Source organism: Geotrypetes seraphini, chromosome 5 (genome assembly GCF_902459505.1).
Source record: "Geotrypetes seraphini chromosome 5, aGeoSer1.1, whole genome shotgun sequence".
Lineage (NCBI taxonomy): Eukaryota > Metazoa > Chordata > Amphibia > Gymnophiona > Dermophiidae > Geotrypetes > Geotrypetes seraphini.
Window position 1 is genome coordinate 205,888,671 of NC_047088.1, and position 15,758 is coordinate 205,904,428.

The 15,758-nt window shown below is 42.9% G+C and overlaps 1 protein-coding gene across 4 annotated transcripts in view; it reads right to left on the reverse strand.

Moving 5' to 3' along the window:
* B3GALT1 (beta-1,3-galactosyltransferase 1) overlaps positions 1-15,758 on the reverse strand; it is a 464,138-nt gene that overhangs the window by 276,804 nt on the left and 171,576 nt on the right. For 3 of the 4 annotated variants that reach the window (XM_033946929.1, XM_033946927.1, XM_033946928.1), the window contains exon 3: positions 12,118-12,254. The exons of the other annotated variant lie outside the window; for it this stretch is intronic. The gene's annotated coding sequence lies outside the window, so the exon portion shown is untranslated. The remainder of the gene's footprint in view (positions 1-12,117; positions 12,255-15,758) is intronic. 4 annotated transcript variants of the gene reach the window in all.

The following is a 15,758-nucleotide window of genomic DNA, read 5'->3' on the forward strand; positions in this document are numbered from 1 at the left end:
GAATTGAGTTCTTGCTTGTATCGGTAGCCAGTGTGAGTCGAGATAGGCATTAGTGATGTGATCGTATTTTCCTAGCGAGTAGATAAGTCTGAGTGCTGTGTTCTGTACTGTCTGTAGTTGTTTGGTCATGTAAGCGGGGCAGGGTAGATAAAGGCTGTTGCAGTAGTCTACAAGTCCTAGTACAAGTGATTGGACTAAGATCCTGTATTGAATTTTGTCAAAGAATTATAAGGGAGTTCTGGTGAGATGTTTATCTGGCACCCTTTTTGTGAAGTTCACAGCAGTGCCCTGTAATGTGCCCCACTTCTCTGTTGCCATGTCTGGGTGACCAGTCCATTACAAGATTGACCTCTCCCACGTCTAAATAGTCTTGTTCTGTGTGTTATTGATGTGGACAAAATTTTGGTTGCAAATGTGGTATAGAGATGGACGAACAATAGCCTGGACGTCCAGATAGACGATTTTCTGAAAAAAAAAACATTCTAGACGTATTTTTCGAGAATGAATAGTTTCCCACTGGCGACTTTGGGCTTCTAGTGCCATACGTCCGAATCGGACTTAAACGTTTCTTTTGATTATGCCCCTCCACATATTTATCTCCAGCACTTAGGCGCGCACACTTATACCTGCATTTTGGCTGATATTTAAGTGCTCATGGCTACATTTCGACCAATATTCTGCACTATTTAACTATCCAAGAACACTCTTGGCTGGTTAAATAGTGCTAAGCCAATTAAGCACTAATATTCAGTGTGAGATGGTCGCTGAATATTAGTGTTTAGCAGATAACTGGCTGTGTTGCATGACTTAGCTGGCTACCCTCAAAATTTAAAGTGCTAGTCAGCTACTTAAATAGCTGGTCTATCGGTGGCCACTATATATTTAGCTGGCCAGTGCTTAATATCAATTTAGCCGACTAATGTTGAGTTTTACTAAGCCACGGTAGAGGTTTCTACTGTGGCCTGGAGCACTAAATGCTCCGATGCTCATAGAATTCCTATGAGCATTGGAGCATTTAGCTCTCCAAGCCACAGCAGAAGCCTCTATTGCGACTTAGTAAAAGGAACCCTAAGTATATAGCAGCCATAAATAAACACATACAACAAAAGAGAAGAGGCTAACTCACTATAAATAATCACTTTATTCTTTCTTTTCCTTGTCTCACAATAAATGTGCTTTACCTACAGCTAATACACATAAAGCAAGCCATAGTAAGACATAACATGAATGGGGCTAACCCACGTAGAATATAGAAAACCTGGAACATCAGTCCCATAATGTCCCCCTTGAAAAAGACCTGGGGGTGATGGTGGACGCAACATTGAAGCCATCGGCGCAGTGTGCGACAGCCTCAAAGAAAGCAAACAGAATGCTGGGCATCATCAAAAAGGGTATCACAACCAGGACGAAAGAAGTCATCATGCCACTGTATCGTGCAATGGTGCGCCCGCACCTGGAATACTGTGTCCAGTACTGGTCGCCGTACCTCAAGAAAGACATGGCAGTACTCGAGGGAGTCCAGAGAAGAGCGACAAAACTGATAAGAGGTATGGAAAATTTTTCATACGCTGACAGGTTAGAAATGCTGGGGCTGTTCTCCCTGGAGAAGAGGAGACTTAGAGGGGACATGATAGAAACCTTCAAAATCCTGAAGGGCATAGAGAAAGTGGACAAGGACAGATTCTTCAAACTGTGGGGAACCACAAGCACTAGGGGTCACTCGGAGAAATTGAAAGGGGACAGGTTCAGAACAAATGCTAGGAAGTTCTTTTTTACCCAGAGGGTGGTGGACGCATGGAACGCTCTTCCAGAGGTTGTGATAGGCCAGACCACAGTACAGGGGTTCAAGGAAGGTTTGGATAGGTTCCTAGAGGATAAAGGGATTGAGGGGTACAGATAGAAGCAGAGGTAGGATATAAAAATGGTCAAATCACTTCACAGGTCAAAGGACCTGGTGGGCCACCGCGGGAGCGGACCACTGGGCGGGATGGACCTCTGGTCTGACCCAGTGGAGGCAACTTCTTATGTTCTTATGTCCACACTTTAAAATCCAAATTACCAACGATTCCGGTAGACTTTACTCCTGTGATTTCTATGACCTCTTGGCAATCTTTAATTGTTTCAGATGGCTACAAACAAAATAACAGCCAGCCCAACACAATCTTGCGTTTCGCCATGAAGGCGTCCTCATACTACGGGGGTCAGCCCTGTTCATGTTATTGTTATAATGTCTTACTATGGATTGTTTTATGTGTATTAGCTGTAGGTAAAGCACATTTATTGTGAAATAAGGAAAGGAAAGAATAAAGTGATTATTTATAGTGAGTTAGCTTCTTCTCTTTTTTGCATATATTAAAATATTGTGGAAGCTCTATTGATATTGAGTCCTAACTGTATATTGATTGGTTTACTGTAACCAGGGTTAAAAGTTTAATAGTTACTTGAGTGTGAAAAACAGAGTTTAAAGAAGTTTTTAAAGGGTTTAATGAAGCAGAGAGGATCTGGAAGGAAATATCTATGTTTTTTTATTTTGAGAAGTATGGTTTGTGTATTGTTTGTATTGGTGCAGTTTTGAGGTTTTCTGTTGCTAATTTCCTGCACAGGTTTTCTATCCTCGTGCAGAGATCAGCATTAGCTGTTTGAACATTCTAACTGTCAGATTTGACAGTTGGGAGGGTGACTTGGATCTGCGTGGAGGTGTTTTGGTTTCTGTGCCTGGTGAGAAGGTAATTATGGTGGTTTTTATTTGAGTTTGTGAAGGATTGTGAAATTCTGGATAAGGTCTGAAGTTTGGTATTGATGCTGGTAATGTTTGAGAGTCTGAAGAGATTTTTTGTGATGTTCTGTGAGAATCTTCTGGGAAATGTGTGAGAGATTTCCTGACTAAGAAATATATGGTGCTGAGTTCTAAATAAAGTTTCAGTCTGCTATTCTGTGAGAATCTTCTGAGAAGTGTTTGAGAGATTCTATAAGTGAGAAATTTATTGTGCTGATTTTTTGAGGAAAATTTCAGTCTGCTCTTCTGTGAGACTCTTCTGGGAAATGTTTGAGAGGATCTTTGAGTGACTTCTGAGGTGCTAATTTTTGGAGGAGATTTTTATCAGAGATCCTGTGACAGATTCCTGTGGAATGTTGTAAGAGAATATTGATAAAAGAAAATTGGTAAACTGCTTTGGAAACCTATTTCTGTGTATATCTGTTATAAAGTTTATTGAGAATTTGTTGGGGTTTTTTTTGTAATTTTATAAATAGGAAATTCTGGGGAGGGAAAAGGTATAGGGAACATCAATTATCTATTTTTTTTTCTAGCTTAGAAAGTATATTTAGGCAATTCAGGGGTTATTATATTAGGATAGGGTTTTCCCTTATTGGTTTGTTTAAGTCAGAGTAGTAGGTTGGTTCCAGCAAGAGAGATTCTGCTAGCAACAGTGTGCCTACGTGGTACCCCTTCATAGCAAGAATATAAAGCCTCAAATACCCAAATCTGAGGAAAAAGAACTTTACAGAGGGGAAGTAGAATCTCTTTGTTTAGATTTGATTTAAAGCATTTGTTTATTAAATTTTATTTCTATATTCAATATTGAATCCTTAGTGCTTCTTTATATTTATTTTATTATACGTTTAATAACTATTTTTATTTCAAGGTTATACCATATTATTATATACTAGTCTTTAAGCCCGTTACATTAACGGGTGCTAGAACATATGTGTGTGTGTCTGTCTTTTTCTCTCTCTCTCTCCTTAGCCGCTTTCTTTCTTTCTGCCTTTCTTTTTCCTTGGCTGTCCATCACCACCCCTTGCCTGCTCCCCCTGTCCATTTTCCCTTCATTTTACCTCCACTGTGTCCACCACCACCCCTTCACTGCTCTCCTTATGCAGCAGCAGCCCTTCTCCCTTTGTTTTACCTCCCCCCTGTCCAGCAGCACCTCTTTCCTTCTCCCCCTGTCCAACATTAGTCCTCTGTTCTTTTTTCTTCACCTCCCCTGTCCATCAGCATCTCTTTCCTTCTCCCCCTGTCCAGCAGTAGGCATCCCTTCCTTTTTTATCCTCCCTCCTCCTTCTTATCCCTATGATACTCTTACCTTGCTCTGCCCCTGATCAGAGGTTCCCGACAGCTGCCCAGTTGCACCCATTGGAAAAGTTCCCACTGCCGCATCCCGCACCCCTCCTGACGCAGCTCCCACTGTCCTTTCTGTCTGTCTCTGTCCCTGGCCCCCTTTGCCTGTCTGTCTTTCTGTGTATCTCCCTGACCCTGTGTCTTTCTTCTTTCCTTTCTGTCTCCCTTCCTCCCTCTGTCTGTCTGTCCAAAGCAGCATTCCATCCCCCTCCCCCCACACCAGTTCCCTGTGCACCTGCCCCTGTGTCTTTCTTATTTTCTTTGTGTTTCCCTTCCTCTCTCTGTCTGTCCAAAGCAGCATTCCATCCCCCTCCATTTCCCTCCCCCCACACCAGTTCCCTGAGCACCTGCCCCTGTGTATTTCTTATTTTCTTTGTGTTTCCCTTCCTCTCTCTGTCTGTCTGTCCGTCCAAAGCAGCATTCCCTTCCCCTCCATTTCCCTCCCCCCCCCACCAGTTCCCTGTGCAGCAGCATTAGCGTTTCCTCTACCCCCCCTGTCCCTTCCCCTTCCCCTTCCCGCGGGCCGGACTACAAAGGTGGTGATTCCAGCAGCGCTTTTATCAGTCTCCACACGCTGCTTCGGGCCCTTCTGCCTTGATTTACTCTGGCACGTCCCTGATGACATCATCAGAGACGCGGCAGAGCAAATCAGGGCAGTAGAAGGGCCCGAAGCAGCGTGTGGAGACTGATGTACACGCTGCTTGAATCGCCATTCGGACCCGCGGGAAGAAAAGGGGGTGGGCGGCAAAGGAGAAACGGAGATCGGCGGCGACAGGAGAAACGGAGAACGTCGTCTGGCTGCGGTCCGGCTTGTGGAGGCGATCGGGTGGTGACGTATTCGCGCGCATGCGCACTCCTTCGGCCACAGACCTACAGCGCACGGAACACGCAAATAGGACTGCGCATGCGCGAGTTAGTCTTTTATTATATAGGATTATTATTTTGTTTATGTAATTCACCCCTTCTCCTGGGGAAAAGTATCAATTTAATCCTCGGTGTGCACGACTACAAAACAAATCTTATTTCAAGAGGGATACCTTTTACCTCAATCTGAGAAGGAGGGGGTTACATTACCAAGCCATAAATAAACTAGATATTCAATGCTGGTCACCAGAAATGACCCAGCATTGAATATCCAGGTTCAGCGCTGACCATGGAAAACAGCCCAGCTAACTCCTTCTGTCTGGATATTGGCCCTATGATATTTGAGGTTCTTGATATGCTGTCTTTCTTAGGTTCAACCAATGTTCCCTCTAAGCCAGTGTCTCACAAACTTTCCGGCCTGCAGTTTATTAAACCCGGAAGTGTGCGGTCGTTGATGTGATGATGTCATGCGCATGCATGATGTCACTGCATCGACATCCACGTGGAGGCCCATCTGGCTGCGCCCGCTTTGGTGGAGGGATCCAGAAGAAAGGAATGTGCGGGGAGAGGAGGATGGCTCTTCTCCTCGCCAGTATGTTGCGGCACACCTGAAATCTCAGGAGGCACACAGTTTGCAATACACTGCTCTAAGCACAGCAGGAGTCCTCCACCTACAGTCCTGCCAGTGGGGGATGCTGTTTCACTATCACATTTTCAATAGTGAGGGACAGGCAAGCTCTGCGAGACTCCAGGAAACCTGCCTGTCCCTAGCAATTGGAAACATAACTTTTGAAGTATCACCCCCCTACTGGCTGCAATGCAGTTGAAGGACTCCTGCTCAGCTTACAGGGAACAGTGGGTATAACCAAAGTGGATTTCATATTATATACAGGTACAGTAGGTATTTTCCCTGCTTACAGTTTTCCTGGTTTTCAGCCCATTGCAATAACTATTAAGCTACTCTTTCACGCCACAATATTTTTGCTTTAATGCTAGTATTCTGTAAAGGAAAGTAAGCACCTGCATTCCTTTACAAATAGTCTCCTACTGCCCTCTGTTTGCCTATTTATAAATTCCCAGTTAAATAATTGCTTGCTATGTGGGTAATTTTTTGAAATTGCTTTTATAACAAAGAGCATCTTCTTTGAATGGGTAACAAATAAATGAAAATGAAATATCTGTCTATTAAGAAATAATAGAGAAACATATTAAGAGGATTATAGTCCACAACAGTTTTATAATTTTATGAAGGTACGTCCATGTGGAAAAGCAGCTTTACATGTGGAAAGGGCCTTTCACAGAATTACTCCACAGTATATGCATATATATGCACATGTGATGGCAAGACAGCACATACTTATACACATGCAATATGTAGAGTGTATTATGAGGGGCGCATACTTCTTCTTTCTTGTGGCTGCCAATGGATGCTGACTTTCCCCAAAGCCCCTTTCTCATAGAAACATGACGGCAGATAAAGGCGGCCCATCCAGTCTGCCCATCCGCAGTAACCATTATCTCTTTCTCTCTCCGAGAGATCCCACGTGGATCCCAATCCTTCTTGAATTCAGACATAGTCTCTGTCTCCACCATCTCTTCTGGGAGACTGTTCTACGCATCTACCACCCTTTCTGTAAAAAAGTATTTCCTTAGATTACTCTAGAGCCTATCAACTCTTAACTTCAATCTATGCCCTCTCATTGCAGAGTTTCCTTTCAAATTAAAGAGACTCGACTCATGTGCATTTAGATCACGTAGGTATTTAAACGTCTCTATTATATCTCCCCTCTCCCGCCTTTCCTCCAAAGTATACAGATTGAGATCTTTAAGTCTGTCCCCATACGCCTTATGATAAAGACCACATACATCTTTCCTGTACTATTATACGACAGTGATTGTAAACTAGCTCTGATACATATGAAATAGTGCAGTACAGAAATCTGGAAGATAATACACAGAGAACATAGAATAGCCATATCTCTATCCTCAATGCTATATAAAGTGCAACAGAAACAGTATAATCTATGAGTGTGGGGAGGGGGGGGGGGAGGTGCTGAAAAGTTCTCAGCTCATCCAAGAAGAGAATAACATGGATACGGTTCAATCAATGATCTGAAACAAAGTCAAAACACGGAATTTTGTTTCTGCACATTGGCACTTAACAAAACAAGATAACACTCTTCTCAGCTACAGAGGCAAAACAACTCAGAATTTAGGAAGTTGGTTGGCTGGGCTGAGAACTTTTCAGCAGGGGCTCTCAACCTATGTGTTGGGACACACTGGTGTGTCACCAAAAATTTAACAGACAGCATATTTGTACTTTAATTACCCTGTCTTTTGAAGGTCAGAGAGAGCTGAGAACAAGGAAGTCAGGTGCTTCTTTTACATATCCCTAGTTTTATAACCAGTTCCAAATGGGAATGTTGTTGACCTCTGCTCTATCCCTCTCCTGGCATCACAGTACAGTGGTACCTTGGTTTACCTGTGGGTTTGCGAGTGTTTTGCAAGACGAGCAAAACATTTGCAAAATCGGCACCTCGGAAACCAAGCGTGCCTCGATTTACGAGCGCCCCCCGCCATCCGGTACCCTCCCCCCCCTGCGATCCGGCACCCCCCTTCCCCCCGCCGTGACCTGAAAAACCCCAGACCCACCCGAACCCGCTTCTTACTTTCATCTGGCCTCGGCACCGGCATGTCCTGTGCGTTGGTTCCGGTGCCCGAAGATCGGCCTCCTCTTCTGTGCTGGGCCTTGAGCATCTGCGCAGAATCTCTGAGAGAACATGAACGCGCAGGCCTTGAGCATGCGCAGATGAAGCCACAGAGAAAGCCTGCTGAGCTCTCAAAACCTGAAGCATCAGTATGTGGCAGGCAGCCAGGCAGCTTTGTAAGTTTTCATCAGCATAGGAGGCTTATTTATTATTATAAATATATATATATATTTTTTTTACATAGGATTGTTAAATAAAAGATAGTGCTCTTAAAACCAGAAAAGAGAGCCTTCAGGCTCATGGTTGGAAGCAAAGTAAGTCAACAGAACCTAAATCCTACGGAAGCACAGGAAATCCTAGTAAGTTTCCCACTGCTAGGGAAACAATCCTTCTTTAAAAGAAAAAAAAATCCTACTGATAAGTAGCTCAGTTTTTAAAAAGGTGAAGGTAGCTGAGGCACTCAAGAGTAAACAGCAGGAAACTGTTACTGACCAGACGGTTAGGAAAGTAGCAAAATAGAGCAGACATACAGCTGTGTTAAAGCAAGTACAATACTGTCAGGTGTCTTCCATAAAAGTTACCTCTATTTGATAATTAAGAGCACAAGAAAAATGAATGCCATTGGATTGGGTATATTTGTGCATAGTTGGCACCCAACTAGGCACAAAAGCACTTATTTTATGCGTATTCATGCAATCCTTAGCAAGTACTATACTGTATATGTAGAATAGCTGCCAAGCATGGAGCACTTCTGAGGAAGTCAAACTTTGCTCCTGGGGAAGATGTCCTGATGAAGGAAATCATAAAACATTACACAGTTCTGGAGCATATAATGTTACAAACTTTTACAACCGCTAGAACAGTAAGTAGGTTCATAAAAATCGGAGGGACCTCTGCCAGAAAGCAAAGCAGACTGCAAAACCAAGAAAGGGACTCTCAAGCCAGGTGATTGTCTTGATTGTGGATGATGCCACCATCAACAAAATCAACCTGGTGAAAATGTCCCACTCTACTGCTAGAGAATATACTACTGGGTTATTTCTCATGCTATGCCTTTTGCACAGTTTTCTCTTTGCTTGCACTAAAACCTCTGTCTCAGAGGTACAAAGGTTAGACTAGCCCTTCCAGAATAGTAGGCTTCAGATAATATGAGGCCGCTGTCTTTGACACTTCACTGGAAAGGTGCAGTAGCAACCAAAAGCTGCTTCTCCACTCTCAATGGAAGGGTGAGAAAGGTAGAGATCCAAGACTAAAGAACTTGTGAGAACAACTTGAAGTCAGGCCACAGATCATGTGAAGTCTGCAGAGCAGCCTAAGGCACTTATTACAGGCTGTTCCTGCTCTAAAGTCCTAGCTTTTTGCTCTGGGGCAATGTTTCCTCTAAGGACTGAGTTGGCGTGAGCACACACACACACACATATATATATATATATATATATATATATATATATATATAAACATTTGCAAGGAACTTGGAAAGAATCCATGAGCCATACAGTACTCTGTGTGCTTTCCCTACTTATTCACCTTCAGTTTATAGCTATAGACTGTACAGGATCTGAGTTTCATACAAATTCAACTTAAGAACGGTTTTAATAACAGAACTCATTCTTAACCCGGGGACTGCCTGTAACCTGATATTGACTGGGTAAATGTAACATCAGGTGAAGCAATTCTAGATCTAGTTCTTAGTGGAGTGCATAAATTGGTGTGGGAGGTAATGGTGCTGGGGCCGCTTGATGACAGTGATCATAACATGATCAGATTTTATATAATCCCTGGAATAAGTTTGCACAGGAAATCCAATAGAACAGCACTTTAACACAGGAGACTATGATAACATATAGAGAAAGGTAAAAACAAAACTTAGAGGTGCAGCTGCAAAGGTCAAAAATATACAACAGGCGTGGATGTTATTCAAAAATAGCATCCTGGAAACCCAGACTAAATTTGTATATTCCATGTATTAAAAAAGGAGGAAAGAAGACCAAATGGCAGTCAGCGTGGTTAACGAGTAAGGTGAAGGTAGCTATTAGAGTTAAAAAAGAATCCTTCAGAAAGTGGAAAAAGAATCCAACTGAAAATAATTGTAAACAGCACAAGCAATGTCAAGTCAAATGCAAGGCGCTAATAAGGAAGGCAAAGAGAAACCTTAAAAAGAAGACTGCGCTGGTATATTAAAAGCAACAAGCCGGGAAAAGAATTGGTTGAACCACTAGATAACTGAGGGATAAAAGGGGCTTTCAGGGACGACAAGGCCATAGCAGAGAGATTAAATGAATTCTTTGCCTCAGTCTTCACCGAAGAAGATGTGGAGAAGCTACCGGTGCTAAAAATGATATTTAATTCTGGTGAATCAGAGAAACTCAAACAAATTTCTATAACACTGGATGATGTAATGGGTCAGTTTGACAAATTGAACAGTAGCAAATCAAATATGCCCCCTATCCTCCCCACTTCTGTCTAGCATGTGCCCCCTCTCTTATGCATTTCCATCCAATGTGCCTGTCTATCCTACCTACTTCCATCCAGCATGGGCCCCTCTGTCCTTCCAACTTCCTTCCAGTACGTGCCCATGTTCTCCTTACTTTCTTACAGCATTTGGTTCCTTCCCTAACACCCACCTAACCAGGAACAGCGGCAAAACAAAATATAAACATCACAGTCATTGTACTTACCTGTGGCTGCCAGTTTTACCCTGGAACAAGAAGTGACATTAAGGGGGTAGGGCTGGCAGCCATGGGTAAGTACAATGTGGTGCTCAGTTTTGCATTTTGTTTTGCTGCTGATTTAGAAAAGCATTGGTAGCAACAGCAGCAGTAACAGATGGAGGCAGTGAAAACCAGACGCTGCAGGGTGGTGTGCTGGTGGCGTGGTGAGCCAGTTCAGCTGTGTGGCCTCTTATGGAGGTGTGTGGTCGCATAGCTTAGAAGGAACATTGCTCTGGGCCCATGTGCACTTCCATGCAACAGGTGTGCCAAACATGTACTGGCTCTAAGTACATAACTTAGATTGTGAACCCACTAGGAACAGAAAAATTACCTGCATAGTATATGTAAACCAATTTGATTGTACCCACAGAAAGGCAGTATATCAAATCCATGACCCTTTACTCTTTTCTGTGTATCACTTGCTGTTGCCAAACCAGTAGCAAGGCCCAGGATAGAGAAGGCAGAGAATAACCAAAGTGGCATTTGGAAGAGAGGAGGAACCAGGGCTGATACAGCCTATGTGAACATAGGAACCTAAGATTACCCATTCAGGGTCAGATCAATAGTCAATCTAGCTCAGTATCTTGTTTCCACAGTGGCCAATCTGGTCACAAGTACCCTGGCAAAAATCCAAATAGCAGCAACATTCCATGCTACTGATCCCAGGGCAAGCAGTGGCTTCCTCCATGTCTATCTCAATAGCAGACCATGGACTTTTCCTCCAGAAACTTGTCCAAACCTTTTCTAAACCCATCTATGTTAATTGCTTTTCCAGCATCCTCTGGTAACACATCACAGAACTTAGCTATTCTCTGAATGAAAAATTCCTCCTATTGGTATTAAAAGTATTTCCCTGTAACTTCGAGTGTCCCCTAGTCTTTGCTATTTTTGATGAAGTAAAAAAATGGATTTATATGTACCCGTTCTATATCATTCAGGATTTTGTAGACTTCAGTCATATTTCCCCTCAACCGTCTTTTCCAAGCTATAGAGCCCTAACCTCTTTAGTCTTTCCTCATTTGAGAGGAGTTCCATCCCAAGCTCAAGACAATTCTGGGGTGAGAGGGTCTTTGAAGCAGGATACAGCAACTGAACTGCTGGATCCAGGGGAAGAGGAGGATATGCTAGCTAGAGGATAATACATGCAGTGAGAAAAAGACCATTGGATGTAGGTCCATATTAGCTGTATTGCCATCAGTGCAGGGCACGTCTTTGACAGAGTTGTTAGGTCCAGTGGTTGAGAGAATCTGTAAGAGAGAAGAAAAACCCTGTTGTCTGGTGTGTTATAAAATTCAGAGCAAAACAAACTGATGGCAGAATGTACTGACCTGCAATCTTTCACCACCATGTTGGAGTGTCTGTTGAAGAGGATGATGAACTGTCTTGCATCACCTAGGTCCTTGTCTTCTTCTAATCTTCCTGCTTTTCCCCTCTTTTGTTCTATCCCAATTGTGCCACAATAGAAGCTCCTTATCACAGGGCTACCCATCAGTGGCTTGCCTTCCCAGACTTTGCTGAAGTAGCCAGAAAAGACTCAGAGGTGGCAGAAGTGGGAGTAGATCTTTTTGAGGCCACTATGGCAGACAAATCAATTCCACTGAGGCACAGCACGCACTTACAAAGCTGCAGTACCCTTCCACATCAGTGCAAGCCTGTGTGCATCCCTGTGAGCACTGATACTGTTGAATATATTCACTGTGAAGAAATAAGCACTTACCAGCTAGAAATTTCTTTGAATGAGTTCATTTCTTGAAGCTATTGCCTCCTCATTTCTTTAGGGGTGATGAGGTTCCTGCTGTTGGGCTGCCTCCTTCTCCTCTTCCTTGCCAATGTCTGGGGATCCATGTTGAAGGTCTATGAAGGAGAAAGTCTGGAGATCAGGGTGGCATGCAGAAGGCCATGAAGATGTTGCATACTTTGAAAGGGGGAAGGATAGTAAAGTAGCCCTCTCCTTGATCTGTGCGGGCACCTGAAGTGTGTTTTTAACAACCCCAAAAATCTTTTTAGTGGCTGCCTTTATCTGTGTGTGGCTCATGCTGTAGCACTACTGGAGATCATAAACCATATCTTGAGGGAACAGTCCCTATTATCTGGGAAAGACAAGGCAACAGAACACAAAAATGAGTGGGTCTATGTTGGGGTGTGAGGCAAGCAAGCACTGTAGAGATAGGATCTGATGGTTCCTAGGCCGAGAGGGTTCTGAGGAGAGGAATGTTACAGTACAGAGTGATTGTGAGAGATCCTACATACCCAGAAGCTATTCCTCAATGGTCACACAACTCTCAAAACAACCCTATGTTCATGACTGTGACAAGAGCATGGGAAGTGTGGGTACCAGCAGCAGGTGTGGTAGATCACTTGCATACTGAAGGAAAGAAAGGCCTGTTTCCAGAGCTGCTCTCTTTTCTAACAGGTGGCAGAAGGAAAGTAATCGGCTCATAAAATTCTGTCATGGTTTCATGCATGTGCTTCTTTGGCTCAGGGAAAGCGATATTTGATTAGGAGGAAAGTGTTCAGAAATTGAGCAGAGCAGAGTGATATGACTAGTTTAAGGTTGCCCTGGTACCCAGTGATGTCTAGAAGTCTCTCATGGCCTTCAGGTGAACTGTCACGGCATGTCCCTCCAACTAACTGGCAGGGACTGAGAGTCTAGCAGGTGACATAGGTAGAAAATGGTCAACAGTTTCCTTGTTGAACCTAAACTTACTCAGGCACTGCTTCTCAGCCTGGTAGATCTGCTGCAGAATTTATCTTCTCCTACTCCTCTTTTGCCTTTCCCTCCTCCAAACAAGAGTACATAGAAACCATTTGTGCATACCACTCACTGTAGCTACAGTAAATTACCTGCTACCAGCACCAGCAGACCTACTACCAGAAATAGTGCTGTAGTTAAACACAGCCCCACACAAAGCAAGAAAGCCATACTCAGATAGACAGAGGATCAGAGTGAGGGAGGAAAAACAAGGAATGCAATATAGAATTCATCAAACTGCTGGTGTATTCCTGTACACCTCTGAGGAACAGGGACTATATTTTTCTTCCCAAGTCTTGCTGAATACCTTTATGTGGTGACTCTTATGTATGAGTATAAGATCAATATGAAATATCAGCAAAGCAACACTATAGAGGAAGTACAGTAAGAAGGGAAAAAAGCAAATATATCGACCATTGTCCAAGATATAATGGTGCGCCTTAGGGCTATTGATGGTAATAGTGCAAAACCTTCAGGAGAGGATAACACCTCTTGTGCAACAAGGCCTTGGTGAAGGTCTTCATGAATCCACTTCAACAGGAGATAAACCATAGACACTAATGAATACTGTTAGGTGGCTCTTGAAGATTAAAAGGAGATAAAATACTGCTGCAATTATGCTACAAACCTTGTAGTTGATCACATAGAAAAGCTGCAAAATGCAACTGATGCAAATTTAAAATCCCTGATTCTACCTATTAAAAAAATGCACCTAAGTAAAGACATTTTAGAACAGCTGAACAACACTGCACACAAAGAGAGTGAGTGACAGAGAGACTAGGGTTCATAGATAAGTACAGGCCGCTGATTGGCTGAGGCCCTGTCATGGATGAAATAGAGAGGGAGAAAGGCGATCCAGAAACACAAAAAAATGAGAAGAATGATAGAATAAGAAGCCAGCTGAAGAGGACGAAGAAACACAGGAGGTGAAGGAATTAACAGTTGGCTAGTTTCCTATTTGGAAACAGATGAATATGCTGGGTCCAGGAAAAGAGAATAAAGAGTATAATAAGTAAGATGGTATCACTTAATTAACTGAATACAAAACTGTGTAGCCAGTTATTTCTGAGAGAATTGTAAAGGACACAGGGCTAGAGTTAAAAAAAAAAAAAAAAGAAAGAAAGATAGCAACTCCCCCTTGAGAAAAATGCATTGAATGAAAACCAGAATCATTACAAGCAGATGTGCCTTGATAGATGGGTATTTAAAATCATCAAGATCACTAATGATAATAAGAAAGATCCAAAACATCAAACTGAAGCATGCTGCAATTAATGGATGAAGATCTTACATTAATATGCTTCAATAATAAATTAAAAGAAACACAAAAACTGAGTAGAAATGAAGAAAACAGAAAAGAGAGATATCAAAATAACCCCCTCCTTTACAAAGTCGCACTAGCACTTTGTGCGCTGGCTGCCGCGGTAACAGCTCTGATGCTCATAGAATTCCTATAAGCGTCCGAACTGTTACCACCGTGGCAGGTTCTTAAAATGTTAGTGTGGCTTTGTAAAGGAGGGAGTAAACTATTTAGAGAGAACCCAAAACACTTCTACAGGAACTTGGAAAAAGCATTTCTACAATGAAAATACAACCAATCATAGCTGAAACAAACACATTGTAGAGACACTTATACAAGCACCCTTTAGACCAGTGGTCTCAAACTCGCGGCCCAGGGGCCACATGCGGCCCGCCAGGTACTATTTTGAGGCCCTTGGTATGTTTATCAAATAAAGCAGTTTCTTGATCATATGTCTCTTTAGCTATAAATGACAGTATTATTATTAAGACTTAGCCAAAAGGGAAGATTTATAAACTATAAAGAGTTTTACCTCATGCAAAATTGTCATTTCTTTAATAAGACATTAACTATTTTTTTCTGAGGCCTTCCAAGTACCTACAAATCTTAAATGTGGCCCTGCAAAGGGTTTGAGTTTGAGACCACTGCTTTAGACTGTGCAGGTTACTTCTAAGTGTCTCCTTTCATCTTCATCCTATGCCCCCCCTCATTCCAGAGCTTCCTTTCAATTCAAAGAAACTCGCCTCCTGAGCTTCATAGCACGGAGGAATTTAAATCTCTCTATCATAGCTAGCTCCCCTCTCCTGCCTCCAAAGCACACAGATTGAGATCTTTAAGTCTGTCCACATACACTTTATGATAAAGACCACTGACCATTTTAGCAGCCACCCTCTGGAGCAACTCCATCCTGTTTATATCTTTTTGAAAGTATGGTCTCTACTGTATTATTTGGTATGTCAATGTCAATGAGAGCAAAGAGTCAGATATCATCAAATAATAACAAGCTATTACTCATAATGACTGGGGTTGCCATTCAATAAATTACTTATAACTGGAAGAACTGGAGTAGACTAAATTACCGTATTTTCGCGGATATAACGCGCGCGTTATACGTGATTTTACGTACCGCGCATACCCCTCGCGCGTTATATGCCTGAGCGCGGTATACAAAAGTTTTTAAACATAGTTCCCACCCCGCCCGATGCCCGATTCACCCCCCCAGCAGGACCGCTCGCACCCCCACCCCGAACGACCGCTCGCACGCGCTCCCACCCGCACCCGCATCCACGATCGGAGCAAGAGGGAG